Raw genomic sequence first — 27937 nt, 5'->3', positions numbered from 1 at the left:
AGCATAGAAACATACAAAGATGAGGTTTACAGATGTGGTGACGGAGGTGATGTGACAGATGATCTACTGTGACAACCCCTAACAGGAGCAGCTGAAAGGAGAAGAAAGAACAAGAATACTGACATACTAAGAAGAATATACTTTTAAAAACAAATTAAAAATAAAAATTATAACAATGTAATATTAACAGTAATTGTGTTAAGTGACGTGACATCAGTGTGTCTGTGTTGTTTGTGCTCACATTCCATGTGGCCACAGCTGAGTACCTCCAGATCACCTCTGGAGGTTGGAACAGACCTGCCCCAGTGGGCCAGGACACTCACACTGGACCTTGGGGGTATAACGCAGTCTGTGCTTAATCCAAAGTGCACTGTGTGAGTACACCCTAAGACCGGAAGCATCAAGACGTTAAACATTAGGACCTTTGTTCTTGTCCTTTGGTTTGTTGAGGACTTATAATGAATGGCTCTACAAGTTCAAAACTTTCACCACACACAAACACAATTCTGATAGACGAGTGCAGGAAATCATTGATGGGCTGGATCTTTGTTATGACCCAGGACAATTCCAAAACCAGTCACTCAACTTCCTCACTCAACTTCTGAAGTGCTGCAGTCAGGACGCCCATTGATTCCATCAAGATCACAGCATTGTCCACAAAAGACAAAGTCAGTAAATATTTTCTTGCCAACACAGTTACCTAAGCGGGTGGGTTCCAGTGGCCTCATGTGCAAAGACTTGTGTGGATTTCCTACTGAAACATGCATACGCAAAAACCCAGAAGCTGGCAGAAGCACAAAAATATTCAGATGTATCAAAGTGTGCGTACACATGGATCCACACACGTTCTGTTTGTACATCCCACTGAACGTGGAATTGAGCGCACATGCACACGCACCAAACTCCTCCCTGGCCACACCCCCTGTTTTAATATGCAATTTCATGTAAATAGGTCCTTTAAGCAGGGATTCCTCACAGGTCACATCAGACAACATGAACACAGGAAAGAAATTATGCTACAGATGACTGGAAATTACATGGAGACACACAGGGATAGTTTATTTGGTTCACTGTTAAATGGATTCATCATGAAACTGGAAAAAATGTTCATGGATGCGACGGTGCATGTGTGTGTGAGAGAGACCACGTCCAAATGTGGCTGTGCTGGTTTACGTTCGGAACAATTACAAGAATACACTATTTACACAGCAAGCAGCCACCCATCGTGCACCGTGCCAGCCTCTAGTCTGATGCGCATTTGTGCATCACATATGATGTGAATCTGTGTGCAGTCAATAGCTCCAATTACATTCGGGAAACCAGCTCTCACTGCAAGTGGTGCTTTAATGTTGGAATGTGATGTACCTGGATGGCATTTGGATGATTGCGTTCCACACAGCTGGCATGGCTCGGCTCAAGGTTGACTGGCACACTCCTGACTGATTGGCCAGCTCATGTTGGAATGCCCCTGTTGCCAGGAAGCCCAGCGTGGTCAGCACCTGTATGAACACAGACAATCCCTGCTTCTTGCCGTATTGCGCTCTGGGCCGGCCACAGTTCTGCGTGCAACCCCAGTATCAGTGGCCTTGGTAAACGACATCAGCTTGTGAGTCAATTATCGTCATTTGCAAGAAAATCCTCACATTCCCTGAATACCCGTTCAAATCAGATTGTACCCATTTGCAAGGTCCACTGACAGTAACACAGCCACTGTTACAGCCATTTTACACATCGCTTTGTGCATGCTTCTATGTGCACCCATATAACTGCAAACACGTGTGTTAATTGCTCATCAGTGTGTCGCTGATGTACACATCACTCTGATGACTTCTTGTTTCCACACTACGTGTCAGCAGAGGAACAATAGCTGAAGAAACATGCGTATGCCGGTCAGAAGTTTTGCGTGACACACAGCACATTTCCACAGTCATTTCACTTTTGATACATCTGAACATTGGCGTGGAGACGGATGTACGCCACGTTTTAGTGCGCACGCACGCTTTGTACATGAGGCCCCAGAACTCTACTCAACACCCAGGCCACACAAACCAATGTAGGAGCCAGAACACATCCCCAACCTACGCCAATGTTCACTGGGGAGACGTAGATGCTACTCCACCCTCCCGCCCCGACTCCACACAGCACTCACAGTACCTGTGCACAGTCCAACTTTGATGTCCAGCAACTTGTTGGTGATCCTGCAAATTCTCAGGATGTCCCAGAAAGCAGCTTGTTCAAGCAAATACTTTGTGAAAATTAACATAAGCATAAATAAACATAATTGTGACTCAGTGCAACTGCTAAGTTCTTTTATTGTGATTATTAAATCTGTTCATTCATCCATCTGTCTAGCTAGCCATGCAGTCATGTAAGAGTGGTACAGTGCAGCTTTTGGCCTGCAGCTACAGCTAAAAGATTGGAGGTGTCTGTGGTAGGGCTTCATTAGTCTAGACAAGCACAATTCAATTAGATTTCAATTAGTCCGACAGTGGAGGTCAGAGACGCGGCGGGTTCCCCAGTAATTAATCCACAGAGGCGAGCTGAGCTGAGCTGAGCTAAACTAAGCTGAGGCAAGCATAGCAGGGACATCTTGATGGCTGGATGGCCACAACTCACCCAGACCCTCTGGGTGTGTGTGTGTGCAGGAGGGATGAGGCGACCTTGATTCACACCACACACACTCAGAGGGAGGCAGTCAGTGGAGGGGTTGGTGAGGGGTTGTTTGCGGGGGGGTTAGATAGCAATCTGGCACACACAAGAAGACACACAAACATGCCCATGTATCCATGAGCACGTGGCAAAACGTACATAGACACAAAAAATATATATAAACATAACCAATGGCTAAAGTGCACACATAAAAAACAGAAAAAAAACAGCAAAGAAAGCTAGATACTCATCTGACAGACAGACAGATGAATGGACTGAGGAACGAAAAGAGTGAGAGAGCAGTCAGACTTCCTTACATAGGAGTGAGAGAACGAGCAGCGAGACAGATGATGAAAGAGCAGCATGGCTGCTGACTGAGCGATAGTCAGCCATTCATCCATTTGACATCAAGGGGATGGAGAGAAGACAGAGACAGAGAGAGAGCACATGCTGTGTTTGCTCCTCAGTCTGCCCTGTGCACAGTCCATCGATCTGTGGCAACAGTGCTCCCGCCATCTTCTACCACCAACATACGAACACACAGACACATTCTGACGCCGACGCACACTAACATGCTGCTGGCAGGTTCCATCAGCAGCATGAGGTCACACAACGAAGCCCACAGCTACACATCAGGATTATATGAAAGCTGTACAAGTGACAACATGGCATCTCTTTACCGCGCTGATACACAAGACGGAAATTTCTTTAATATTACACCCCCCCCCCCAAAAAAACCTCTTGAATGTAATGTGGTAGTTTTGAATGAGCTCATTGGTAATATTGTGCTGTTCGTCTGTTAGCACCACCTGCAGGATGTCCTGCAGGGAGATGAACATGACCGCGCTAACCCTACGGTCACATTAGCTACAGACACAAAGCGACAACTTGCCATTCATTCTCAAACAGAGTGGGCATTTTGATTCAACGGCCCCTCTACTGCCACCTAGGCAGGGCCAAAAGAGGCCAGAAGTCTATATATGCAAATGCTGAGCGACGCTGCGGCTGCATGGAGGCAGCATGACGTCAGCGAGCTGCTTGGTTGAACAAAATATGATGGCAGATACAAACCAAAACAGATGTATTTCTGTATAAAACAAGCATTTCTTATATATATGGTAAACGTTAGTGAGAAATAAACACTTCTGAATTCTGTTTTTGCAACCAGATAACTTCTGTGAAGGGCTTTACAAGACATTTTTCAGAAATAGTAGCATGTAAGCCCCAGGAACACCCATCAAGTGACAAAGCCAACTGCTTGTCGCCGTCATGTTCAAAATTCTCAAAGAGTTGTTATGTTACAGCTTTATTCCAAAATGGATAAAATTTATTTTTTATACCCCATAATGACAAAGTGAAAAAGGTTTTGAGTTTTGCAAATTTATTAAAAATAAAAAACAACTAAGAAATTATAGGTACATAAGTATTCATGACTGAATGGCATCCTGTCCAGGGTGTACCCCACCGGGTGCTCTATGACTGCTGGGATAGGCTCCACCCCCTGGGACCCTTAATTGGAGTAAGCAGTTGAAGATGAGTGTGAAAGTATTCACAGCCTTTGCAAAGAAGTTCAAAATTGAGCTCAGGTGCATGTTGTTTCCTTGAGATGTTTCTACAGCTTGGAGTCCACAGTTGACTGGACATGATTTGTAAAGGCACACACCTGTCTACATATAAGGCCCCACAGTTGACAGTGCATGTCAGAGCACAAACCAAGCATGAAGTTAAAGGAATTGTCTGTAGACCTACAAGACAGGATTGTCTCGAGGGACAAATCTGGGGAAGGGTACAGAAACATTTCTGCTGCTTTGATGGTCCCAATGAGCACAGTGGCCTCCATCATCTGTAAATGGAAGAAGTTCAGATCCACCAGGACTCTTCCTGGAGCTGGTCGCCCATCCAAACTGAGTCATCGGGGAGAAGGGCCTTATCAGGGAGGTGACCAAGAACCTGATGGTTGCTCTGTCAGAGCTCCAACATTCCTCTGGGGAGACAGCAGAACCTTCCAGAAGAACAACCATCACTGCAGCAATCCACTAATCAGGCCTGTATGGTAGAGTGGCCAGATGGAAGCCACTACTTAGTAAAAGGCACATGGCAGCCTGCCTGGAGTTCACTAAAAGGCACCTAAAGGATTCTCAGACAGTGAGAAACAAAATCCTCTGATCTGATGAGACAAAGACAGAACTCTTTGGCGTGAATGCCAGGCATCATGTTTGGAGGAAACCAGGCACCATCCCTACAGTGAAGCATGGGGGTGGCAGCATCATGCTGTGGGGATGTTTTTCAGCAGCAGGAACTGGGAGACTAGACAGGATTGAGGGAAAGATGAATGCAGCAATGTACAGAGACATCCTGGATGAAAACCTGCTCCAGAGTGCTCTTGACCTCAGACTGGGGTGATGGTTCATCTTTCAGCAGGACAATGACCCTAAGCACAGGGCCAAGATAGCAAAGGAGTGGCTTCAGAACAACTCTGTGAATGTCCTTGTGTGGCCCAGCCAGAGCCTAGACCTGAATCAGATTGAACATCTCTGGAGAGATCTGAAAATGGCGCCGACGCTCCCCATCCAACCTGATGGAGCTTGAGAGGTGCTGCAAAGAGGAATGGCCAAAACTGTCCAAAGATAGGTGCACCAGGCTCATGACATCATATTCAAGAAGACTTGAGACTGTAATTTTATCCATTTTGTAACAAGGCTGTAACATAACAAGGTGCAGAAAGCTGTGAATACTTTCCAGATCCAATGTAGCACTTTCACTCATAAAATTTCAGTGTTCTCCACAGTAAAAATATTGAAACATTTCAACAAAAAGAAAATAAATCCAGCATAAAAGCCAAGTTAAAATTCAAATACCAAATTAAAAACATATCATATAAACCAACAAATATAATTAGCATGAGATATTATCATGCCCTAAATCTAACCAACAAAAAATAAAAATATTTCAGAATGAATCTTAAAGCCTTAAAGGCCTTTCAAATTTCACAAAACTGAGGAAATTTAATTTCTACTGAAATCCAAGCATCATAATGTAGGTTTATTTTTGTAACATGTTGCAAAACTACAGCTCATTTTAATGAACAGGACATATTTATCTGGGGGGAAATTCCATAATGAATATTGTCTTTTCCTTCATTGGTGTCATGCAGACTAACTGTAGGAGGAAGCGTGTGTGCGCAAGTGAGTTTTTGAGATTACCTGTGACTCATCTTACGTAAACATCCATAAGATTTCTTGTAAATCACTTCCAAATCTACCAAATGTTGGACATAGCATCTGATCCCTTGAATTTCTCCCCTCAGGGGTTGAAATTCTAAATTGTTTCCAGGCAGCATGAATTTTGATCATATTGGCAATATCATATTATGAATCCCTCATGTAAATGCTAAGAAATAAAATTATAGTGGTGCCAAAGAAACGTCTATTATGATGTAAACCCAGTGGCATTATACCTTTAAAAGCAGTGGGGTTTCTTATGTCTGCAGGCAAACCTTTCTACAAAGTTGATGCACGATGAGCAAATGTGTGTGTGCGAACACACACACACACAGACACTAAACAATGTTCCACGTTGCTGCTGTCTGGAATAGTGGAATCCAGTCATTTAATTTCTGATTATTAGGGGTAATGTGAAACTCAGTGTCTTGCATAAGTACACATCAACAGCACACATGCTTATTACTGGGTAAATATTTTACAGATGGACAGTAATTATGATCTGTGTATTTTTAGAATGTAGTTGAAATACAAAAGAGATTGTTGTAATTGATTGGGGTGTTAAAATGTTGCATTGCAATTTCTCTTTAAATAATTTGGCATTCTTTATTTTTGTCTATTTGAAAGGCTCTTCTGGCTTCTCCCTATTTTTTTCACTTGGGGTCACCACAGCAGAAATATTGTTCACTTTGTGGTCTTAATTAAAATGTGAACAATTATAGCATTTTTTTTTCCCCAATTTTACAATAACTGATACAATCTTAAATATTTCTTGACATCTGCAATAAGTGTTTTTAAAATTCAAAAAATTTGATTTGTATTGGACACATACCTTATTGATTTCTCAAGGTTTTTTTTAATTCTCTGACTTTATACATTTTTAATCAGTGTGGTGGTCAATAAATCAAGTGAGTTTTTGTAGACACAAGGTTTTTGATTAACTTTAATACATTTCACGATACTGGTATTTTATAGTTTATGTTGACACATTTACAGTTTAAGAATTTTGTAATTTAAATCTAAATACATTTTTGCACATCTTTGCCTGCTAACTAAGGAATATAGTTCCATTCTCATGTTGTAATTTAGTACTGCTGAAAGCCAAAGATGTAATGATAAAAGAGCATTTCCAAGTCAGAATAAAAGTGAGCCATGATGGTTGATGTGTTGATGTGTTTACAAAGACGGATGCATCAGCAAGTCGTACCGTATGTGTACGCCACAGCAAACATTTGTTTTTTGTGTGCGTGTTTGGTCTCTCCTGTACTGTGACAGATGGCAGTCCAGACTGTTTAGGGGTCTAATAACATGTCACCATGGGCCAAAAAACAGCCTTCCACAGCTCTCATCTCCTATATGTGTCTACAGTTTGTGCACGTTTGTGTGTGTGTGTGTGTGTGTGTGTGTGTGTGTGTGTGTGTGTGTGTGTGTGTGTGTGTGTGTGTGTGTGTGTGTGTGTGTGTGTGTGTGTGTGTGTGTGTGTGTGTGTGTGTGTGTGTGTGCATTTTAGAAGCCAGCACAGGGGATTTTGAAACCCAAAACTGATCCGGTTAATCTACGAGGTGGAGCTACAGTAGAGGGGCAGGGGAAGGATAGGATCACTCATGCACAAATACAAACACCATGTGGGACAGCAGTCAATCACAATTTGAATGAGCTGGCATGGGTGCGCAGCGAATTAAGAAGGATTATCTGTGGGGTGGTGGTCAGACGCAGGGGTAGGGGCGGGAGGAGTGAGCAGAATCACATATCAGAAGGTAGAACCCACTTGGTGAAACTGGAACCTTTTTTTTTTTTTTTTTTGTATGATGTGGATGAGGATCTTTAACTCCCCTTGGATGTGAAGCTATTCAATAACAGGTTACTCCCCAGTACTCAATTACATTTTGGTCGACCGGGACAATATAGATGACTTATCCTGTCCAAGAACATAGACAGGTAACCTTAAGTGGACACACCTGTAATCAAACCACAGTCTTTAAGGGCAGCAGATCAGCTTGTAAGGGCCCTGTCCCACTGGCGTTTAGGAGGATTTGCGCATGAAATGAGGAGACAAAAGCTGAGCGTCCGCAACAAAGGTGGGCGGAAATGACAAATGTCCCGGGGTGGATCAGCGAATACATGAGGAAGAAAAGTGGATATAACAGGGAACAGAAGCGAAGGCGACCACGGAGGCGCCCCCATAAGGGGCACAGCGGCCGTGATGCACTCGCTTCATCTGTGCCCACTCTGTCTGCATGCGCGACATACCATTTGCGACCGTGATGTGGCCGTGCTGGGCACGCGTCATATCTATTTTGCACGCTGTCCCGGTCCGCCGCCAAGCCGCGCCAACCCGTTGGTTGCGGATATCAACGGATGACAGGGGATATGCGGCGCGTTGGTTGTGTATGTCCTGCGTATGTCTTCGGTATGTGTTCAGGCAGTGATGCGGATCTCATCCGCAGCAGGATTTTTGAGCCGCTCAAAAATCCTGGCTGCGGACATGCGTGCCTCTGCGGATGATCACGGACGTGTTCGGATGGCGGCTGACTCATACAGGAATGTTACACGGTTATTGCGGATGTTTGGCGGATGTGGGCCACTTTTGTGTGCATTCCATCCGCAAATCCTCCTAAATGCCAGTGGGACAGGGCCCTAAGCTAAAGAGCCACAACTTTAACAGCGAGCAGTAAACTGCCAAAGCACATCTGACTGCACTTCACACCAACCATTAACCAGGGCCCTGTTTCATAAAACAGTCTAATCTTTTAGTCTATTAAACTTACTTAGTCAACTACGGTTAGTTGCCCAACATTATCCGTCTAATCACTAATCACTTTTCACATCGATGGCTAAACTTGTAGATTAGCCATCTTACATTCGTCAACTATTTTCAAGGTCATAATGGCCTCACAAGCGCCGTTGCCAAGAAATGCCTCCAATGCGTGGCAGTTTTGTTTACTTCCGGTGTCACAGACCGAACGGTCTGCCCCTAAAAATTGGTCTGCCTTTTGCACCTGTGCATGCGTCATTTCGGATGACAGCAGCACATCTGAGATGGATTGTCTTCACCCATAACAATCAAATGGATTAATGGGATTATTAATCATGAGATGATTAAAGGTAAAACCTCTTAAAACATTCTAAGTCAGTTTTAAGCAGAAATGAGGCCGTTTTAAGCAGAAACTAGGCAGAATTCCGTGATGCTTTGAAATGTCCGATGCGTGGTGAACGTATCAGTTAGCATCTCATTTAGCTGCGGCGCTCTGATTGCTTCTGCTGCCTTTTATTATGAAATAATGCTGAATTTATGTGGAAATGATTGTTGTACAAAAGCTTCAGATATCTGTCGCTGAGATAGATGATGACTGGTGTGCAGTTTGAAGCAGAAGACGAGGTGATAATCTATGAGCCGCATCACTGGGGGACTGATTTTTAGGGAGAACTGTTCAGTCGGCGATACCAGGTTGGTTGTTGTCACGAACTATCCAGCTTTGTTTCGTTAACTCACTTTATTAACATTTATGGTCACATTTGAACTGCAGAACGATGTGCTTGGCTCTGAGCCCAGCAGTCTGTCTTCTACACTTCCAACAAGCCTTTTTGTGCACACAACACTGCTCAGTGTAACAGCGACCCAGGGTGGATAATGTGAGAACTGTCACAAACACATAATGACAGTCATCGTCTGCTGCAACCACGGCCAAAAGTGGAGGAAGCTCTCCTTTTGGTGGAATACGAGTGATGTAGGGGTGCTCTTGAGTGTTCCATCAAGTGGTGGTACGTGATAGCTGCCGTTTTTTGAGGTAAGACACTTGGGTTTTGTTGAATAAAATAAGATAAAAGATTAGCCTCCTCTGTACAAGGCTAAACACTTTAGTCAGGTAACACAAAACTTTAACTGACTAAGCGCTTTGTGCAACAACTAACATCAACAAATTAGTCAACCAAGTGAGTTTATTTGAATAAACAAGATTAGACTGCTTTATGAAACCGGGCCCAGGTCAGCTAACACAAAAGCAATGACTTTCTGCACCGCAAATACACTCAAAAATATAAACGCAACACTTTTGGTTTTGCTCCCATTTTGTATGAGATGAACTCAAAGATCTAAAACTTTTTCCACATACACAATATCACCATTTCCCTCAAATATTGTTCACAAACCAGTCTAAGTCTGTGATAGTGAGCACTTCTCCTTTGCTAAGATAATCCATCCCACCTCACAGGTGTGCCATATCAAGATGCTGATTAGACACCATGATTAGTGCACAGGTGTGCCTTAGACTGCCCACAATAAAAGGCCACTCTGAAAGGTGCAGTTTTATCACACAGCACAATGCCATAGATGTCGCAAGATTTGAGGGAGCGTGCAATTGGCATGCTGACAGCAGGAATGTCAACCAGAGCTGTTGCTCGTGTATTGAATGTTCATTTCTCTACCATAAGCCGTCTCCAAAGGCGTTTCAGAGAATTTGGCAGTACATCCAACCAGCCTCACAACCGCAGACCACGTGTAACCACACCAGCCCAGGACCTCCACATCCAGCATGTTCACCTCCAAGATCGTCTGAGACCAGCCACTCGGACAGCTGCTGAAACAATCGGTTTGCATAACCAAAGAATTTTTGCACAAACTGTCAGAAACCGTCTCAGGGAAGCTCATCTGCATGCTCGTCGTCCTCATCGGGGTCTCAACCTGACTCCAGTTCATCGTCCTAACCGACTTGAGTGGGCAAATGCTCACATTCGCTGGCGTTTGGCACGTTGGAGAGGTGTTCTCTTCACAGATGAATCCCGGTTCACACTGTCCAGGGCAGATGGCAGACAGCGTGTGTGGCGTCGTGTGGGTGAGCGGTTTTCTGATGTCAATGTTGTGGATCGAGTGGCCCATGGTGGCGGTGGGGTTATGGTATGGGCAGGCGTCTGTTATGGACGAAGAACACAGGTGCATTTTATTGATGGCATTTTGAATGCACAGAGATACCGTGACGAGATCCTGAGGCCCATTGTTGTGCCATACATCCAAGAACATCACCTCATGTTGCAGCAGGATAATGCACGGCCCCATGTTGCAAGGATTTGTAGACAATTCTTGGAAGCCGAAAATGTCCCAGTTCTTGCATGGCCGGCATACTCACCGGACATGTCACCCATTGAGCATGTTTGGGATGCTCTGGACCGGCGTATACGACAGCGTGTACCAGTTCCTGTCAATATCCAGCAACTTCGCACAGCCATTAAAGAGGAGTGGACCAACATTCCACAGGCCACAACTGACAACCTGATCAACTCTATGCGAAGGAGATGTGTTGCACTGCATGAGGCAAATGGTGGTCACATCAGATACTGACTGGTATCCCCCCCCCCCCCCCAATAAGACAAAAATGCACCTTTCAGAGTGGCCTTTTATTGTGGGCAGTCTAAGGCACACCTGTGCACTAATCATGGTGTCTAATCAGCATCTTGGTATGGCACACCTGTGAGGTGGGATGGATTATCTCAGCAAAGGAGAAGTGCTCACTATCACAGATTTAGACTGGTTTGTGAACAATATTTGAGGGAAATGGTGATATTGTGTATGTGGAAAAAGTTTTAGATCTTTGAGTTCATCTCATACAAAATGGGAGCAAAACCAAAAGTGTTGCGTTTATATTTTTGTTGATTGTAAGAGTGAGGAAATACACTTTCCTCATTAATGCTTACTAAGAGCGAAACAGCCAACAGCGTCGATGTCTTCTGTGACTTACAATTTACAGTGCAAATATTGTGTTCACCTGATTGCTGTAGGTTACAATCATTGGGTTTAGACCATCTCTAAAAATAATATTTTCAAAGGCAGTCAACAATTTTCAACATTGTTACTGTTTACTTCCATCCAATAACTTACAAAATCTGTTCTTCACATTTGACTGGCCACTTCTTTGATCACCAAAGAGAGGAATCCCAACAAAGGAGGACAGAGGAAGGTGTACAAGTAGACACGCCCCTCTGCTACACCAGTGGTTCCCAAACTTAATCCTGTACCCCAACTGCAAATGCAAATTTCAGCGTCACACTAAATATTTCTTAATTATTACGTTTTGTCCTGGTTTTCCATGCATCTGATATAATAATCTTTTATACTCATTCATCGATGTCAGAATGTTACCAAGCACGGGAGCATATCTGCACACCAGAAGGAACCTGGGAATAAACAACCTTGCTCAAGGGCACATCACAGCTCTTCAAGACAGTGAGAAAAGTGCTGTTCTTTCACCTTCAACATTTCAATGTGCAGTCAAGGAAATGAACTTCAACCATCTGGCAGCAAGACTGCTTTTGAGGTCTTTATGCCACCATACTCTGTATTTGCATAGTGACACGTAGTCTTCAAGTATTTTCACATTACTTCGGTAAACTTCGATGCATGTCCTCATTTTGTCTGTCTGTGATGCGTTGCAAAACGTAAGATTATACGACCTCCTTTGAGGAAGTGTGACAAATTTAATGTTCAAATCAGCTGAACATTGCACTGATCTATATGTGTGCAGCTGGTGTCTGCAGAAGACTGACAGAGAAATTGGACACCCATCTGGCAAACAGAGTGGTTTATTTTTGCTGACCAGTGCAACATGCAGACCACAAGGCTGCATTAATGTTAACACATTATTACAGACAGTAAAACATGAATGAAAATCAAGTGAGTCGTTCTTAACACCCCGACGATTTAGCCAGCGTATGTCGACCATATTAAAAATGCTGACGTACGCTGGCGTACATCTAATAATTTATAGGTAAGTTAAGAGCATGTCAAAGCACACTGATACACATCATAATACAGCAAGTACCTTGAAAAGTTTTGGGTATGCACAATATTTTCGAAATATGCGAGCATATGACTCATACAGCCCACACATGCAGGACATAAGTTGCAGGTAAGTTTGTTGAAACACATTTCTTGTAATTTACTCATAAGTCGAAATACGTCCAGTGATGCTGTCCATTGACTGGCTGAAAGCTGCAGTCCTCATGCGAACAGACTGTTTCAAACATTAAAACCGTTGACACATGGAGTAAATATAAAGTCTTAATCTTAACTGTTCGTTTCAGTCTGATTCATCATCACAGTCTGATGAAAACTTATCTACATAAAGCAGAGGTCTCAAACTGATTCCAGAAAAGGCCAAGAGGGTGCAGGTTTTCTTTTCAACCACCCACTCCACCAGTGGTGGGCACAGATAACCAAAAAATTAACTTCGATAACAGATAATCAGATAACTGAAAAGTTATCTTTGATAAAGTTAAACCGATAAACCACCCAAAAATGTATCAGAAGTTACAGATAACCGATATATTCCAGTATTGTCTCTGGTACATTTGCAACTACTAACAAGCTGAATTTGAGTTTTAACACCACGATCGCTTCTGGAAGCATGAAAAGCGACCGAAAGACCCAAACAATGAACCCACATTTCTATGTTTGAACATGCTGCCCCCTGCTCGAAGCTCTTGTTTACTACAAGGCTTACAGTACAGAAGCAAGCTGAGAGCAGCTACAAAGCTCAGCTCTCTACCAATCACAACGCTCCGGTCAGGTGGAGGTCTTGGAAAATAAAGTCATGCTGACTTATGGTTTGGTGTATAAATAAAATGAATAATGAATAACTCCCATTAATGTCAATTCTGTCATTTGTACAAAGTTAAAATATAACATATATCTTTTAATGTTGAATAATGCACTAATTCTGAAGTTTTGTAACAAACACAGACAGATCACAAAGGATTCTGGGTAAAAGTGCCTCTGCTAAACACTGATTGGTTCAGTCATTCATTATGTAAACCAACACATTAATGTGACATGGGTTGTTTGTTGGTTTACAGATAAATGTGCTTTTGTAAAATATTCCATTTTTTATTTCTAAAAACGGGCATTTTTACGGAGCCCTGGAAGTGTCAGTGCAAAATGTTTTGCATGTGGAGAGAATGTGCACACGTTTGATGATGTTGTAAACCGTGCACTCAATATTGTCTTGACACATAAATGTTGGGTTTATACTGTGTGGGTTTTGGCCCTTTTTCAGATGATTTTTCATTTGTGCGAGACTTTTTTGGACCGAGTTTCAGGTTAATCACGCCCCCTGCATCGTGTAGTGTACATGGAGTAAGAAGCTGCGTTTAACATCTCACAACCACCTCCTGATCGCCGATCGTATGGTCGAATGAAAATCAAACCTGTTTGATATTATTCTGGTCGGCCGTCGTGAGGGTATCCTGCTGCTGAAGAGCAACAAGCATCCAACCGCTCGCACTGTGCATGTGCAAACACCGCAGACCTGTATTGTAATGTTTTTTCGTTGTTGTTTTGTTTTTAAACTTTGATGTCTCCCATCAAGAGTTTTTGTAAATTAAGTTGGGAAAAAACTTAACTTGTGATTAAAAATATCATACAGCGTCGGCTCAGCTTCAGGATGAATACTACCATGAACTGCAATGAACACTACTGGCCAATAGATGGCAGGAGAGGCCTTGAAAACTTGCCAAAACAAAATTCCAGATAATCCGTGTCTGCTACATTTAAGATGTGTGGAATTTAACAAACGCAAATACAATAACGTCTATAAACCCAGAGAATATATTCACGAGAGTTTTAGGCACTAGAGTTTAATGCTGTTGTCCGTGGAGCCTGATCAAAGTGTCTGAAATGCATTTGTCCTGTCGTGAACGTACTGAGATTACCCTATCCTACCCATAATGCACTGCTGGTCACAGCATGTGCTAACTAAAACCTTAAAAATTATCACATTACTTTAAAACTAAAACATATATCTGATATTTTCACTTTATAAGACTTCAGATATGACAGTAATTTTAAATAACTTGTCCAAAGTTAGTTTGGTTAAAATTTGAACCATAAGTTAAAAATGCATGCCTCTGGATGACTTGGGTGATATTGCGAGCGTATCAGTATGGTGTTAAAGGAAATGATTTTTTTTTTTTGTGACCAGTTCTCCTTTGCCTGCAGAGGATAGAGTGGTTTCTCCTGGAAGCAGCTCTCTTCTGTTTGCAGAGGGTAGAACTATACATCTGTTAGGCAACTTTTACATTTTAAAAATGTTTGCCACTGTTCAGTTTTTTACTACGTTATCAGTCTAAAAGTTATCGGACAAAAATTTATCGGAAGATAATTGTCCGATAATGGTTTTTAAAGTTAAAAAGATAATCTGATAATGAAAACATTATCTTCGATAGTTATCGGATTATCGGAACCGTGCCCACCACTGCACTCCACCAGGTGATTTCACTGATTAACATCACTTTGAGCAGATGGAATCAGTTAATCACCCTCTTGGACCTTTCTGGAATCAGTTTGAGACCTCTGACATAAAGCGTCCTGATTTTGAAAAACTACATCTGATAATACTTGAATTCCTTACCGTGGCTGAAGAAACATAGCATAACATATTTTAAAAGTAGTCCCTCTGTGGTTTTTCTGTTCCAGGTGCAATTCTCAGCCTGAGGATGCCAGTCTCGCAGTCTCATCGCCCCACCCCCGTCTGATCAGTCAGACTGTGGGACCAATCAGGCCGCAACCGGCGCTTTTACAATTGAAAATGTCACAGTGTAAGTAAGTAAGTAAGTAAGTAAACTTTATTTATATAGCGCTTTTCGCAGACAGGGGTCACAAAGCGCTTTACAAGGTAAAACAATAAAAATATACCGTAAAAATACACACTCAGTACTAAAAAATTATTGGCCATGAAAAGCCTGTTTAAACACAAACCAAGCCAGACTTAACTGTTCCAATCTATATCATATCGTACAATACCCACCCGAACCACTCACTGGAAATGAGATGCATACGCTGACTAAATCATCAAGGTGTGATAGGGCCTAAAGAATGAGCACAAATAGATTCAAATAATGACTTTTATGTATAGAGATTTTAAACAGAATTTAAAAATTTTTTTAGATACTGGGTAGCTGTAGTTGGAAGTAAACAATTCAAGAGAAAAATAGAAAGGTCACTCAAAGAGTACAGCACCCGGGCCTTACATGTTTGACACTAATTCATGCAAATTAAGTCTTTGTAATTCAGCGATATCATAATATGTGGTTCATGTTTGTCTACTGCACAACCACTCACAGCTTAACGGTGGAGTGGAAAAGAGAAGGATTTTCATACTTCTTCTTTGTCTTTTGGCTGTTCCCATTACAGGTCGCCACAGCAGATCAATCGTTTCCATCTCACCCTGTCCTCTGTATCTTCCTCTGTCACACCAACCACCTGCATGTCCTCCCTCAGCACATCCATAAACCTCCTCTTTGGCCTCCCTCTTCTCCTCCTGCCTGGTGGCTTCATCCTCAGCATCTTTTTCCCTATATACCCTGGGTCCCTCCTCTGAACCTCAATCTCACCTCTCTGACTTTGTGTCCAAACCATCCAACCTGAGCTGTCCCTCTGATATGTTCATTCCTAATCTTGTCCATTCTTCTCACTCCCAAAGAGAATCTCAACATCTTCAGCTCTGCCACCTCCAACTCTGCGTCCTGTCTTTTTGTTAGTGCCATCGTCTCTAAACCGTACAACATAGCTGGTCTTACTACTGTCTTGTAAACTTTCCCCTTCACTCTTGCTGATATTCTTCGGTCACAAATCACTCCTGCCACCTTTCTCCACCCACTCCACCCTGCATGCACTCTCTTCTTCACCTCTTTACCACACTCTGCATTACTTTGAAAAGTTGACCCCAAATATTTAAACTCATCTACTTTCACCACTTCTACTCCTTGTAACTGCATTATTCCACTGGGCTCCCTCCCATTCACACACATGTGCTAAGTCTTGCTTCTACTGACTTTCATTCCCCTTCTCTCCAAAGCATATCTCCACCTCTCCAGACTAGACTCAACTTGCTCTCTACTCTCACTACAGATCACAATGTCATCTGCAAACATCACAGTCCATGGGGACTTCTGTCTGATCTCATCCGTCAACCTGTCCATCACCACTGCGTACAAGAAAGGACTCAGAGCTGATCCTTGGTGTAATCCCACCTCCACCTTGAATGAGTCTGTCATTCCGACTGCGCATCCCACCACTGTCACAAAATTCTTGTACATTTCCTGCACTACCCTAACATACTTCTCTGCCACTCTAGACTTAATCATACAATACCACAGCTCTTCTCTTGGCACCCTATCATAAGCTTTTTCTAAGTCCACAAACACACAATGTAACTCTTTCTGGCCTTCTCTGTACCTCTCCAACAGTATTATCAGAGCAAACACTGCATCTGTAGTGCTCTTTCTCGGCATGAAACCATATTGCTGCTCACAGATGTTCACCTGATTTAAAAGCGTAGCTTCTACTGCTCTTTCCCATAACTTCATGCTGTGGCTGATCAACTTTACACCTCTGTAGTTACTGCAGCTCTGCACATCACCGTTGTTCTTGAAAATAGGAACCAGCACACTTTGTCTCCACTCCGCAGGCATCCTATCACTTTCCAAGCTATTATTAAACAATCTGGTTAGAAACTCCACTGCCATCTCTCCTAGACATTTCCATGCCTCCACTGGAATGTCATCTGGACCAACTGCCTTTCCACTTTTCATCCTCTTCATAGCAGCCCTCACTTCTTCCTTACTAATCTCTTGTACTTCCTGACTTACTCTCACCACATCATCCAGCCTTTTCTCTTGCTCATTTTCTTCATTCATCAGCTCTTCAAAATATTCCCTCCACCTTCTCAGCACACACTCCTTACTTGTCAGCACATTACCATGTGCATCTTTTACCACCCTAACCCGCTGCACATCCTTTCCAGCTCTGTCCCTTTCTCTGACCAATCGGTACAAGTCATTTTCTCCTTCCTTACTATTCAACTTTTTGTACAGTTCACAATATGCCTTTTCCTTTGCTTTTTCCACTTCTCTTTTTGCCTTACACCACATCTCCTTGTACTCCTGTCTACTTTCTTCATCTCTCCGACTATCCCAAAACTTTTTCGCCAACCTCTATCTCCTTATGCTTTCCTGGACGTCTTCATTCCACAACCAAGTCTCCTTGTCTTCCTTCCACTGTCCAGATGTCATACCCAGTACTGTCCTCACTGTCTCCCTCACCACATTTGCAGTACTTTTCCAGTTGTCCAAAATTGCTTCCCCTCCAACCAGTGCTTCTCTCACCTGCTCGCTAAATTTCACACAACAGTCTTCCTCCTTCAGCTTCCACCATCTGATCCTTTGTTGAGCTCTCACTCTCTTCTTCTTCTTTATGTTGTGAAAGTGTAGTGACACGGACCCACAACAGGGGGCGCAAATGAACGGTCAATAGATGAGCCAAAAATTAACAATTTAATGTTGTGAAGGTGCACAACGAACATACAGACAATCTCAGAATATGATTACAGTCAATCCACAAAGGTGACGTGTGGGCAGGCTCGAGGATAGAAGACGTCTGTCCTGAGAAGAGCCGGAACCACACGATTTCCGCCGCCACCGAACCTGGTGAATACTGGAGCCGCCAAGTCCCGAATTCCCAGGTGATCACCGTCCCCGATTGTCAGATCTGGTACTGCTGGCGAGAACAAAGACAGTCAAGTGTGGGTGTGTGTACACCCCGTAACAACAACGGTGGGAATGCCACCTCCACCTCTCACTCAATATGTTGCAGAGTACCGCAGTGATTCCTCAGGGGAAAAGAGTGCCGTCCTGCACTCACTCAGCCTCCACAGAAAGAGGGACCGGTACTCCTGCAAACACTCACAATATACAGATATGTTGCAAAATACAAACGGCTGAGTCTATTACCTCCAACGAAGTACGATATCTCGGCAACGAGGTGGAGATGACATCTGGTCTTTATGGAGTGAGATGATGTGAGTAGATGGGTGACAGCTGTCAAGAGATAATGAGTGACAGCTGTCACCCCCGGCTGTGTCTGTGGCGGCAGCGCCCTCTCGTGCCTGAAGCCCGCACTTCAGGCAGGGCACCCACTGGTGGTGGGCCAGCAGTACCTCCTCTTCTGGCGGCCCACACAACAGGACCCCCCCCACAACGGGCGCCTCCTGGTGACGGTGGTAGAAGTCGGCCAGGAGGGCCGGATCCAGGATGAAGCTCCTCTTCACCCAGGAGCGTTCTTCGGGTCCATACCCCTCCCAGTCCACCAAGTACTGGAACCCCCGGCCCATCCGACGGACATCCAGGAGCCGGCGCACCGTCCAAGCCGGCTCCCTGTCGATGATTCGAGTAGGGGGCGGCGCCGGTCCGGGAGCACAGAGGGGTGAGGTGTGGTGAGGTTTGATACGTGACACGTGAAAAACCGGATGGATCCGCAGTGAAGCCGGGAGTTGGAGCTTCACTGCAGCAGGACTGAGGACTTTGAGGATCTTGAATGGTCCGATATATCTGTCCTGAAGTTTTGGGGAGTCCACCTGGAGGGGGATGTCCTTCGTAGAAAGCCACACCTCCTGTCCGGGCTGGTAAGCAGGGGCCGGGGATCGCCGGCGGTCTGCATGGGTCTTCGCCCTCGTCCGGGCCTTCAACAAGGCAGAACGGGCGGAGCGCCACACCCGACGGCACTTCCGCAGGTGGGCCTGGACCGAGGGCACACCGACCTCTCCCTCCACCACGGGAAACAACAGGGGCTGATACCCCAAACACACCTCAAATGGGGAGAGGCCAGTGGCAGAGGACACCTGGCTGTTATGCGCATACTCGATCCAGGCCAGATGTTTACTCCAGGCCGTCGGGTGTGTGGACGTCACACAGCGCAGAGCTTGCTCCAATTCCTGACTGGCCCGTTCTGCCTGTCCATTGGTCTGCGGATGATACCCGGACGAGAGGCTCACAGTAGCCCCCAGTTCCCGGCAGAAGATCCTCCAGACATGTGAGGAGAACTGGGGACCACGATCCGAGACGATATCGGTGGGTATCCCATGCAGACGGACGACGTGGTGGACCAGGAGGTCTACTGTCTCCTGGGCTGTTGGGAGCTTCAGGAGGGCCACGAAGTGGGCCGCCTTGGAGAATCGGTCCACTATCGTGAAGATGGTGGTGTTGCCCTGGGACGGCGGGAGGCCCGTGACGAAATCCAGGCCGATGTGGGACCAGGGGCGATGAGGCACAGGTAACGGCTGGAGAAGTCCTTGGGACCTTTTATGGTCTGCCTTGCCCCTGGCACAGGTGGTGCAGGCCTGGATGTATTCCCGGACGTCGGCCTCCATAGACGACCACCAGAAGCGCTGCCGGACAACTGCCATGGTCCTTCGCACCCCTGGATGACAGGAGAGCTTGGAACCATGACAGAAGTCCAAGACTGCAGCTCTGGCCTCTGGTGGGACGTACAAACGGTTCTTCGGACCTGTTCCTGGGTCCGGGCTCCATGCCAGGGCCTCCCGGACAATCTTCTCCACGTCCCAGGTGAGGGTGGCCACGATAGTGGACTCAGGCAGGATGGGCTCCGGTGGATCCGACAGTGCAGTTTTGACCTCCTCTTCATGTACCCAGGACAAGGCATCCGACCTCTGGTTCTTGGTCCCGGGGCGATAGGTGATCCGGAAGTCAAAACGCCCGAAGAGCAGTGACCAGCGGGCTTGCCTGGGGTTCAGCCGCTTGGCGGTCCTGATATACTCCAGGTTCCGATGGTCAGTGAAAACCGTGAACGACACAGACGCTCCCTCCAACAGGTGTCTCCACTCCTCAAGAGCCTCTTTCACCGCAAGGAGTTCTCGATTGCCGACGTCATAGTTCCGTTCAGCCGGGGTCAACCTGCGTGAAAAGTAGGCACACGGGTGAAGAACCTTATCAGTCTCTCCGCTCTGGGATAGCACGGCTCCTATCCCTGAGTCAGAGGCATCCACTTCAACCACGAACTGGCGGCTAGGGTCGGGCTGCACCAGAACTGGCGCAGTAGAGAACCGTCGTTTCAACTCCTTGAACGCGGCTTCGCACCGATCCGACCAGGTGAAGGGGACTTTTGGAGAGGTCAGGGCTGTCAGGGGGCTAACTACCTGACTGTAGCCCTTAATGAACCTCCTATAGAAATTAGCGAAGCCGAGGAACTGTTGCAGCTTCCTACGGCTTGTTGGTTGGGGCCAATCTCTCACCGCCGCAACCTTGGCCGGATCAGGGGCGACGGAGTTAGAGGAGATGATAAACCCCAGGAAGGACAAAGACGTGCGGTGAAACTCGCACTTCTCGCCCTTCACAAACAGTCGGTTCTCTAACAACCGCTGCAGGACCTGACGTACATGCTGGACATGGGTCTCAGGATCCGGAGAAAAGATGAGAATATCGTCCAGATATACGAAGACGAATCAGTGCAGGAAGTCCCGCAAGACGTCGTTAACCAAGGCTTGGAACGTCGCGGGGGCGTTGGTGAGGCCGAACGGCATGACCAGGTACTCAAAGTGACCTAACGGGGTGTTAAATGCCGTCTTCCATTCGTCTCCCTTCCGGATCCGAACCAGGTGATACGCATTTTTAAGATCCAGCTTAGTAAAGATTTTGGCTCCATGCAGGGGGGTGAACACGGAATCCAACAATGGCAACAGGTATCGGTTGCGAACCGTAATCTCATTCAGCCCCCTGTAATCAATGCATGGACGGAGTCCGCCATCTTTCTTGCCCACAAAAAAGAAACCAGCACCCATCGGGGAGGTGGAGTTCCGGATCAGCCCGGCAGCTAATGAGTCCCGGATGTAGGTCTCCATTGATTCGCGCTCAGGTCGTGGGAGGTTGTACAGCCTGCTGAACGGGAACTCAGCGCCTGGAACCAAATCAATGGCACAATCGTACGGATGGTGCAGGGGAAGGGTGAGTGCCAGATCCTTGCTGAAGACGTCAGCAAGATCGTGGTACTCAACCGGCACTGCTGTCAGATTGGGAGGGACTTTGACCTCCTCCTTGGCCTGTAAACCGGGAAGAACCGAGGATCCTAAACACACCCGATGGCAGGTTTCGCTCCACTGAACCACCACCCCAGACGGCCAATCAATCCGGGGATTGTGCTTCAACGTCCATGGGGAGCCCAAAATCACGCGGGAGGTAGAAGGAGTTACAAAAAACTCAATCTCCTCCCGATGGTTTCCAGACACCACCAGAGTTACTGTTTGTGTCTTGTGTGTGATTAAAGGGAGGAGGGTGCCATCTAGTGCCCGCACCTGCAATGGCGAAGGAAGCGCCACCAGAGGGAGCCCTACCTCCCTTGCCCATCTGCTGTCTAGCAAATTCCCTTCTGACCCCGTGTCCACCAGTGCTGGGGCTGGAAGGGTTAAATCCCCGCTCAGGATTGTAACTGGGAGTCGTGTGGCAATCTGTGTGTGTCTCACGTGAATGTTTTGACCCCCCCTTAGCCCAGTCTCTGAGGGCAGTTGTTGTTGTGGCCGTTTGGGGCAGTTTTTCTGTGTGTGCTCCTTTGAGCTGCAGAGAAAACACTCCCCACAGAGCAGCCTCCTCATTTTGGCCCTGTGCGTTTCCCTAACAACGTCAGCAGGGGGAGCTGTTGCCCCACGGAGCGTTGCGGCTGTGGAGCGTGGGGAGGGCGGCCCCTTTTCGAACCCGGAAGGGAGAGGGGCGGCGCATATCCGGCCACGTCCTTCGCCTCGCTCCCGACGGCGTTCCTCCAACCGATTGTCTAACCGTATAACGAGATCGATAAGCCCATCTAAATCCCGCGGTTCCTCCTTAGCTACCAGATGCTCCTTCAGGACCGATGACAGTCCGTTTATGAAGGCGGCGCGGAGCGCAACGTTATTCCAGCCGGACCTCGCAGCCGCGATGCGGAAGTCGACTGCATATTCGGCTGCGCACCGGCGCCCCTGTCGCATTGACAGCAGCATTGTTGAAGCGGTCTCTCCTCTGTTAGGGTGATCAAACACTGTTCTGAACTCCCCCACAAACCCAGTGTATGCTGATAACAACCGTGAGTTCTGTTCCCAGAGCGCCGTAGCCCAGGCGCGTGCCTTACCCTGAAGCAGAGCAATCACATAAGCTATTTTACTAGCATCTGACGCGTACATGACGGGACGTTGTGCGAAGACGAACACTGCATGAGAAAGTCCGCGCACGTCTCCACACAACCTCCGTACGGAGGGCTCAGGAGGGCTTATGTATGCTTCAGGGGATGGTGGGAGGGGTTGTTGAACCACCACTGGAACGTTCATATCCTGCACAGGGTCGGCAGGAGGAGGAGTTGCAGCAGCGCCCTGAGCGCTCGCCGCCTCCTGCGCAGAGAGAGCCTCCACCCTGCGGTTCAGGAGGATGTTTTGCTCGGTCATTTGATCCAACCGAGCCGTAAAGGCGGTGAGAATGTGCTGCAGCTCACCAATCACGCCTCCTGCAGACGCCTGCGCTCCCTGCTCTCCCATTGGTCGTTCAACAGCCGGGTGACGCCCCTCGGAGTCCATGACGCTGGCCAAGATATCCTGTTGTGAAAGTGTAGTGACATGGACCCACAACAGGGGGCGCAAATGAACGGTCAATAGATGAGCCAAAAATTAACAATTTAATGTTGTGAAGGTGCACAACAAACATACAGACAATCTCAGAATATGATTACAGTCAATCCACAAAGGTGACATGTGGGCAGGCTCGAGGATAGAAGACGTCTGTCCTGAGAAGAGCCAGAACCACACGATTTCCGCCGCCACCGAACCTGGTGAATACTGGAGCCGCCAAGTCCCGAATTCCCAGGTGATCACCATCCCCGACTGTCGGATCTGGTACTGCTGGAAAGAACAAAGACAGTCAAGTGTGGGTGTGTGTACACCCCGTAACAACAACGGTGGGATTGCCACCTCCACCTCTCACTCAATATGTTGCAGAGTACCGCAGTGATTCCTCAGGGGAAAAGAGTGCCGTCCTGCACTCACTTAGCCTCCACAGAAAGAGGGACCGGTACTCCTGCAAACACTCACAATATACAGATATGTTGCAAAATACAAACGGCTGAGTCTATTACCTCCAACGAAGTATGATATCTCGGCAACGAGGTGGAGATGACGTCTGGTCTTTATGGAGTGAGATGATGTTGAGTAGATGGGTGACAGCTGTCAAGAGATAATGAGTGACAGCTGTCACCCCCGGCTGTGTCCGTGCCTGAAGCCCGCACTTCAGGCAGGGCGCCCACTGGTGGTGGGCCAGCAGTACCTCCTCTTCTGGCGGCCCACACAACACTTTACCTCTAAAGTCATCCTACAAACAACCATCCTATGCTGTCTAACGACACTCTCTTCTGCCACCACCTTACAGTCTCTGATTTCTTTTAGCTTGCATCTCCTATAAAGAATGTAGTCCACTTGTGTGTAGTTTCCTCCATTCTTATATGTTACCCCGTGCTCCTCCCTTTTCTTAAAGTAGGTATTCTCCACAGACATTTCCATCCTTTTTGCAAAATCAACTACCATCTGTCCTTCCCCATTCCTATCCTTGATACCATATCTACTCATTACTTCCTCATCACCTCTGTTCCTTTCACCAACATGCCCACTGAAGTCGGCTCGTATCACCACTCTTTCATGCTTGGGCACACTCTCCACCACCTCATCTAACACACTCCAGAAATCTTCTTTCTCCTTCATCTCACAACCTACCTGTGGGGAATATGCACTGATGATATTCATCATCACTCCTTCAATTTCCAACTTCACACTCATCACCCTGTCAGACACTTGATTTTCATACAACAGAACAAATCTAAGCCAGAGAATCCCATGTCCCTACTGACAAACTGGATCTGAGATTTCATAGTTTTCAGAAAATTCTTCTCTGTGCCACTCCACCAAGTATAACTGGTGATGCAGTAGATAAACGTAGCTCAATCCACAGTTTTTCTGATCAAACCCACTGAAGCCTGTAACTCCTTCAGAGTTGTCTGGGTGTCTTGGTGGTTTCTCTCACTAGTCTCCTTCCAGCATTGTCATTGTTTTTGAGAACTGCCTGCTTGACACAGATTTACCCACAGTACCATACTGTTTGCATTTCTTAATGGCTGATGTAATTGAAGTCAAGACACATTCATTGACTTGGAAATGTTCTGTATCCATCCTCTGAATTCTCTAAAGAAAACTGGGTGCAAAAGTGATGACTTTATTAAAAATTGTCCTGATATTTAGACAGTTCTATTATTTATGGGCTAAAACTGGAGGGAGTACATACATATATATATACACATATACATACATATATATATATATATATATACATATACATACATATATATATATATATATATATACATATACATACATATATATATATATATATATACAGTGGTCCCTCGCTATATCGCGGTTTACCTTTCGCGGCCTCGCAGTTTCGCAGATTTTTTTAGTGCAATTTTGCTTCTTTTTTTTTTAACAGCGCATTGTGTTCTGCGTCCTTATCAGGCGGGCCGGTCGCGGCACCAGTCGACATCACCGCGATTGCTCTCACTGCCTCCGATGCACTTACTGAGTCTGCGGGCTCGGTAAACGCAGCAGCGGACCACTCACACTGCCCCTCCTGTCTGCTATGCGGGGCTGCGCCAAATCTGGCAACAGGTCCAGAGATTACGCTCACTGTTTTGATTCGGATGTTGACTGCAGCCGCAGAGCTCCATGGCCACTGAGAGAGGACTTGGATTCTTTGCGGGTCCCGCATCCGTACCTCCGGAGGCAGTGAGCAAAGGGAGAGCATGCGCATTGTGTTCTGTGTGTGTCTGTTTATAATCTTCTCACACAGAAGAAAAAATAGAGTGTTTACACAGGAGAAAAAAGTGAGAAAATGTTAATGTCTGTTTGAGAAAAGTGTATAAAATGTGTAGTGAGGGGTTTTACAGCCTTAAAACAACTATAATAATTGCAAAATATAGCGCTAACTACTTCGCGGATTTTGCTTATCGCTGGTTCTTTTTAGAACGTAACTCCCGCGATAAACGAGGGACCACTGTATATATACACACACACACACACAAACTAGCACAATGCCCGTGAGGATCCACGGGCTCTAGATTGGATAGTGTTTATAAAATAGGTAGCTGACATTTTTCGATGGTGGTAATAAATTGTGCCAAGTTTTTTATAATGAGCTGGAATGGTATGTGATTCCAGAATGTTTTTAGAACCTTAGACCTTGGACCTCAACAGTTTTTAGAAGAAGAACTCAATCCCTTTATTTCCTGTTAATTATGTAATCTTTTAATGTTAATTTACTGTGTTAATGTATTTATAAAATGTTTAGGTTGTTGTTATCATATACACACTACTACTAGTACTACTACTATTATTATTATTAGCATTTTATTTTTACTTCTATTTTGTCATTTGATTTTAAAATGGACCACAATGGAAATAAGTGTTTTCACTTTCTTGTATCATCCATGCATTTGTAACGTATTTACAATTATATTATGTACTTACTTTGAACTTAAAAATCACACACACATGCATGCACAGACCCAAGCTTTTAACATATAGAACATTTACTGCCCGCTGCTGGATTGTCATATGAGTCTAGAATGTAAATATTAATGTCCATTGTTGATAATGTCTTATCAACGTTTGGTTGTGTGTCATTCATCCTTGGCCAAAAATACATAACCATACCAAACTGCAAATGTCAGCTCTCCTCGGTTTACGCATGATCAAAATTGAGACACAGAGCTTTTTGTCTTTTCTACATTCTGCTGTAAGCAGGTGCTTTTAATTTGACAAACAGAGACTATGGCGGAAGACATTAAAAGCAATACACTTTTCACTTATGTACCGGGAGCATTACACTTAAGTCACTCATAGTAACAGCAACATAACACTTAACTAAAGTGACAGTGACAACTGAACTACAAAAACACAATAAATCAGTAACACTAACAACTGTTAAACTAACACGAACCATAATAACAACATTTAAAACCCCAAAACCCAAACTGCCATGGTGCATTGCGGCACAATGTACAGTGTTTACTGGTTAGGTAAAATCGCTAATCCCTCAAAAAATATTTAATGGCAAATGTCAGCGCCCCCTGATTTTGCAGTGATCGAAGCCATACACACTTATGCATGCATGCACGCACACACACAGAGGCCACTTGCCTATTATAATATAGATATATAAAAATATATTGTAAACTACAAACATCTTTAATGTATAAAAATGACAGAAATTGTGTCACTTTCCAATTACTTACATTTGGACTTGACTGTATATGACTTCATATTAGTTTTTAAATGTAGCCACTAGTGTTTTTCTAAGTAATTCCCCAAAACAGTTGATCTAAATATCCTCCATCAGCACTTGCCTACACTTTTGACCTTGGCCTACCCGAGACCAGGAATTTTAATGAATTTCAGTCAATATTAAATCTTGTTGTCCTTGACTGATTTGAGATTTTATTCACACGACAGACACAGAGGACTGAAAACAACACCCCAGCATGCATTACCATGCATGGGTATAACGAAAACCACACCACAGTGTTACAATTAAAGCAACAGAATCATGTACTATAAACTAACAGGATGAAATATTTCTCACACCAACATTTGATATTTCATATTGCTTAAAAACAAACATTATTCTGTTACAGCTCTACAATCCTCTGAAAAGACGATTCAGAGCTCTGCTGCATCACTGTCCACCAGTATAACGTGTGCTACAATTACAAATCATCATCATCTGTTGAGTAAATTTGCTGAACAAGCAGAAATGACTGTTGCGATTTTCTGTGAAGAATGGAATCACTGGGGCTTGAACACCATTTTAAATTTCAACATTTTGATGTGAATACAACCACTAGCAATACTGTTTAACTACTCTGACCATCTGGCAAATAGGGAGCACAAACTTTGTGCATCAGGCAGGACTGTTTTCACATTAAGCCACTGGCATGCCAGATAATAAATATGACAGGTGTTTAAACCAGTAGCATGCAAAAGTACTGTGCTGGCCTGAATATAAGACAGCCTCAATTATATGACAACTCTTCTATTTCAAGACATGTTTTCTGGAAATAATTTTATTTGAAAATAATGCTAATAAAAAACAGAGGAAAAAACAGGTAAGACTGCATAAATGAGAACTGCAATAATGTTGTGCAATAAATGATGAAAACTGGTCTTCCT

At 45.0% G+C, this 27937-nt stretch overlaps 1 protein-coding gene and 1 long non-coding RNA gene across 3 annotated transcripts in view; both read right to left on the bottom strand.

Moving 5' to 3' along the window:
* Window positions 1-27937, bottom strand: part of tle2b (TLE family member 2, transcriptional corepressor b) — a 270457-nt gene that overhangs the window by 215839 nt on the left and 26681 nt on the right. The window lies entirely within an intron of this gene.
* LOC117518602 lies at window positions 55-12639 on the bottom strand. Its single transcript, XR_004563027.1, has 4 exons — window positions 12551-12639; window positions 3590-3595; window positions 324-330; window positions 55-66 (listed from the first exon to the last, which is right to left on the bottom strand). It is a non-coding gene; the product is annotated as an uncharacterized LOC117518602 (long non-coding RNA).

This window comes from Thalassophryne amazonica, chromosome 10 (genome assembly GCF_902500255.1).
Source record: "Thalassophryne amazonica chromosome 10, fThaAma1.1, whole genome shotgun sequence".
Lineage (NCBI taxonomy): Eukaryota > Metazoa > Chordata > Actinopteri > Batrachoidiformes > Batrachoididae > Thalassophryne > Thalassophryne amazonica.
This window is presented reverse-complemented; position numbering and strand designations above follow the sequence as displayed.